General features: G+C 40.2%; 1 pseudogene; it reads right to left on the bottom strand.

The window, feature by feature from the left end:
- Positions 1-1391: 1391 nt before the first annotated feature.
- Positions 1392-4619, bottom strand: LOC148001696 (glyceraldehyde-3-phosphate dehydrogenase pseudogene; annotated as a pseudogene).
- Positions 4620-5065: the final 446 nt, after the last annotated feature.

The following is a 5065-nucleotide window of genomic DNA, read 5'->3' as shown; positions in this document are numbered from 1 at the left end:
ACACACACACATACACACACACACTCTCTCACACACACACACTCACACACATACAATCTCACACACACACACTCACACACACACACTCACACCCTCTCACACACATACACACTCACACACACTCTCACATACACATACACACTCACTCATATACACACACTCACACACATACATACATACTCATACACACACACTCATACACACTCACACACACTCTCTCACACACACACTCACACACACTCTCTCACACACACTCACACACACTCACACACACTCACACACACTCTCTCACACACACTCACATACACACCCTCACACTCACACACACATACTCTCTCACACACACACTCACACACACTCTCTCACACACACTCACACACACTCACACACACTCACACACACTCTCTCTCACACACACTCACATACACACCCTCACACTCACACACACATACTCTCTCTCACACACACACTCACACACACTCACACACACTTACACACACACTCACACACACACTCAAACACACACTCACATACACACCCTCACACTCACACACACATACTCTCTCTCACACACACACTCACACACACTCACACACACTTACACACACACTCACACACACACTCACATACACACCCTCACACTCACACACACATTCTCTCTCACACATACACTCACACGCACACACTCTCACAAACATGCACACACACACTCACACACACTCACACTCACAGACACACACACATTTGTGGGTTCGATGTGAGCAATAGCTGAGCTTGCATACAGCTTTCAGCAGTGTCTGATAAAATGCTGACTTCCCTGTTAGCTTTTCTTGGCTTGGCCATATGCATGTGGGTCTATTTCTGAACACTCAGTTCAGTCCTATTAGTCTGTATCTATACTCACGCCCATAAAGCACTGTCTTGATTACTGTAGCTTCATGGAAAGTATTAAAAGCGGGAAGCACACATTCTCCAGTTTAAGTCTTTTTTTTTAAATTGTTTTACTAAGTTCCTTGAAAATCCATGCAAAATTAAAAGCTATCCTTCCAATTTCATAAGAAAATTCACTGACACTTTCATGAGGTCCAGTTGAATCAGCAGATATTTCTGGGGAGAAGTAAGAAGCATATTGAATCTTCAAACCCATGAACATAGTATATCTCCTCAACTACTTCTTTTTCCCCCCTTGGGTGCAGCGAACTTTATTGATGATATTCAAGAGAGTAGGGAGGGCTCCCTAGGCCCCTCCTGTTATTATGGGGTCTGGGATGGAATTGTGAGGGAGATGCTCAGTGTTGGGGGCTGAGTTGGGAGGGGGACTCCTTAGCAACTGAGGGCCTCTCTCTTGCTCTCAGATCCTTGCTGGGCTGGGGTGGGTGGTCCAGGGTTTCTTATTCCTTGGAGGCCATATAGACCATTAGGTCTATCACCCTGTTGCTGTAGCCATATTCATTGTCATACCAGGAAATGAGCTTTACAAAGTTGTCATTGAGAGCCATGCCAGCCCCAGAATCAAAGGTGGAAGAATGGGAGTTGCTGTGGAAGCCACAGGAAACAACCTGGTCCTCAGTGTAGCCCAGGATGCCCTTCAGTGGGCCGTTGGATGCCTGCTTCATTACTTCCTTGATGTCATCATACTTGGCATGTTTCTCTAGGCGACATTATCAGATCTACAACAGATATACTGGGGATAGGAACACAGAAGGCCATGCCAGTGAGCTTCCCATTCAGCTCTGGGATGACCTTACCCACAGCCTTGGTAGAATCAGTGGATGCAGGGATGATGTTCCAGACAGCCCCATGGCCATCACGCCACAGTTTTCCAGAGGGGCCATCCACAGTTTTCTGAGTGGCAGTGATGGCATGGACTGTGGTCATGAGCCCTTCCACGATGCCAAAATTGTCCTAGGTGACCTTGGCCAGGGGGGCTAAGCAGTTGGTAGTGCAGGATGCATTGCTGACAATCTTGAGTGAGTTGTCATATTTCTTGTGGTTCACACACATCACAAACATGGGGACACCAGCAGAAGGGGCGGAGATGATGACCCTTTTGGCTCCACCCTTTAAGTGGGCACTGGCCTTCTCCATGGTAGTGAAGATGCCATTAGACTCCATGACATACTCAGCACCAGCATCACCCATTTGACGTTAGTGGGATCTCACTCCTGGAGGATGGTGATGACAAGCTTCCCATTCTCAGCCTTGATTGCACTGTTGAACTTGCCATGGGTAGAGTCATACTGGAACACCGACCATGTAGTTGAGGTCAACGAAGGGGTCCTTGATGGCAACAATCTCCACTTTGCCAAGTGCAGAGCAGAAGGCAGCCCTGGTAACCAGGTGCCCAATACAGCCAAATCAGTTCACAGCAACTCTCAACATCTTGTTTATAGGACGAGGCTGGCACTGCACGAGAAGATGGTGGCTGTCTCTGGAGCAGGGAGGAGCAGAGAAGCCTCTCCTCAGCGTCTCAGGAACTTTTTAAAAATACTCCAGCAATGTTTAACCATATTGAATGAAGAGGTTTTATCATGATCTTGATGATATTGTTACTGATCTTTACAAATGATCATTTTTGACATTGATTTTCTTTTCTTTCTACCAGTTTTCAGTGCCATCGATTTTTGGTATTTACTATTTAACTTTTTTACATAATTTGGGTTTAAATTTTTTAAGATAGAAGATTAGCTACATTATTTTGGAACTTTCTTTTCTGAATTTTCAAAGCTATAAATGTCTCAATTAGTGCTTTAGATGAACATTGCATATCTCACTATGTATGATCGCCTAATCATTAAATATAAGATATATAACAATTTTTGGTATGGTTTTTATTTGAACTATGGACTTCTGGAAGGGTTTTGTTTAGGTTTTAGAACATATTTCTTAGACTTTGTATGCTTCTGGTTTCTACCTTTATCCTGTTGTGATCAGAGCACACTGTAAGTTCCTTCACATGCTGAGTGATATATATACATATACATATATATACACCACAACTATACTTAAATAATTGTATATAATTATACATATTATATTTAAATTATATAATGTATATCATATAGCTTATGTTATATATAAATATTATATAATTATGTATAAAATTATATAACTATATAATTATATAGTTGCATAAGTGTATAATTATATAATATCTATTAAAATATTTTATATATACAGTCATGATAGTGATGTTTGTCTTGTGACTGCTGGATACTTGAACTGCTTGTTTTACCAATTACTAGGAACCCACTAGTTTGGACTGACAAGCTTTAATTATGAATTTATCTATTTCTTCTTTTAGTGATGCATACTTTGCTTCTAGTATATTAAAATTCAGTTCTTAGTGAAGCACACATTGAAGATGACATCTTTCATCATTATGGAATATGCCTTTTTATTCTTGAAAATATTCCTTGTTCTGATATGAGCATAAGCATTCCAGGTATATTTTGATTTGTTTTTAACTCATTTTTAGATCTCTTTAGTTTGATTGATTTGTGATTTGGTCCATAGTAGGCAGCATATACTCTTAGATTCTGCTTTTTTGATGTGTTTGGCCACCTCTGTATTTTAAATTTTTAAATTTTTTCATTAAGACAATCTGAACTTAATGTAATTATCGGTAGTTGGCTTTAAATCTACCATCTTCTTGTTTGTTTTCTATTTAGAATTGTTTCCATCTGTTCTCTGTTCACATTTTTCTACCCCTTTTAGATTGGTTATTTTGTAAAACAGTTTGACTCCTCCTAATTGAAATTCTGATTTGAAAAAGAAGCAGTCTGAGAGCTTCACTCGTCTGTAGGTATAGAGATGAGTATTCAGAATGCAGCTGGGGATTATGCTGGTTCAGGAAAGTGGCAGTAGTAGCTATCCTCTTAAGATCCATGACCTCACCAGCCAAGGGTAGTTGGGTAGGTCTATAGTGCCAGGCATACTTTCCTCCTGTGGAGTGGACCTTCAGTAGGCAGCCTCTGGATCTGCCAGGATGTGAGTGGCATGTTGTCCCTGCAAGGATATCCTGTATGCTGGTCCTTGTTGTAGTTCAGAGGGACCATCGTTGGGTAGGACTCTTGATTGCTGTCCTCTCTTGGCAGTTGCATAGCACCTACTTTTTGTAGTTTTGATTTTCGTGGTCCAGAATATTGCATGGAAAATTTAAGAATAATTCATAACATTTAAATAACTTTCATTATATTGCTGTAATTGTTCTATTAAAAATTAAACCATATCATTGGCATAGTGTATAGAAAAAGACACAGACTATATAAGACTCTCCATGGTTTTCAGACATCCTTGCAGGGATCATGGATTAAATCCTTCACAGGTAAGGCAGAATTGCTTAGTTTATAAGTGTTGTAATTTATTGTTTTGCAGTGTGTATATTCCACATTAATTCTAATCTCTAGGCCTGTGTCCATTAACTGATTTTCTTTGTGGTTTTGGATCATACCTTTCCAACTTTTTCACATGCTTAATAATTATTTTTTATTGAAAGCTAAATTTTTATTTGAATTTACTTTGCCGAATGCTTAATTTTGTTCTCTGCCTTTGAAGATTGTGACTATATTTGACAAGCAGTGACATTACTTGGGGTTCAGATTGGTTTTGAGGGTCATCTTGCAGACTGTCTTAGGGTAATCCTGGAGTATATTTTATTCTAGGACTTGGCCATAATGCTAAACTATGACACTTCTGACCTCTAAGGAATGCTTTATGAACTTCAAAGGACGATCTATTTGTTTGATGGAAACTCAAGCAGTTTCCAGATCCGTTGGCTCTCAGAATTTCTTGGCTGATAGAATTTTGCTGATAATTTTTTCCAAGTCTCATGGAACTTTCCCCTATATAGGTCCACAGTAACCACGAATAGATTTGAGAGGATCCTATTAGCATTTCTGGGAACTTTTATTCACATAGTACCCACATTTTCAGTGTTTTACCTTCAATGTCTTACCTGCCATGGTGTTCCCAACCTCAATGTCCTCCTCAACTTCACAAGCTGCTGGGGTTTGTGTGAAATATTCCTTGTGCTACAGTCTGGAAACTGCCTCTAGGCAGAGAG

The sequence above is a fragment of the Rattus norvegicus genome, chromosome 13 (assembly GCF_021556685.1).
Source record: "Rattus norvegicus strain SHRSP/BbbUtx chromosome 13, alternate assembly SHRSP_T2T, whole genome shotgun sequence".
Taxonomy (NCBI): domain Eukaryota; kingdom Metazoa; phylum Chordata; class Mammalia; order Rodentia; family Muridae; genus Rattus; species Rattus norvegicus.
Note: the sequence above shows the minus strand (reverse complement) of the source record. Positions and strands in the feature narration are given on the sequence as shown.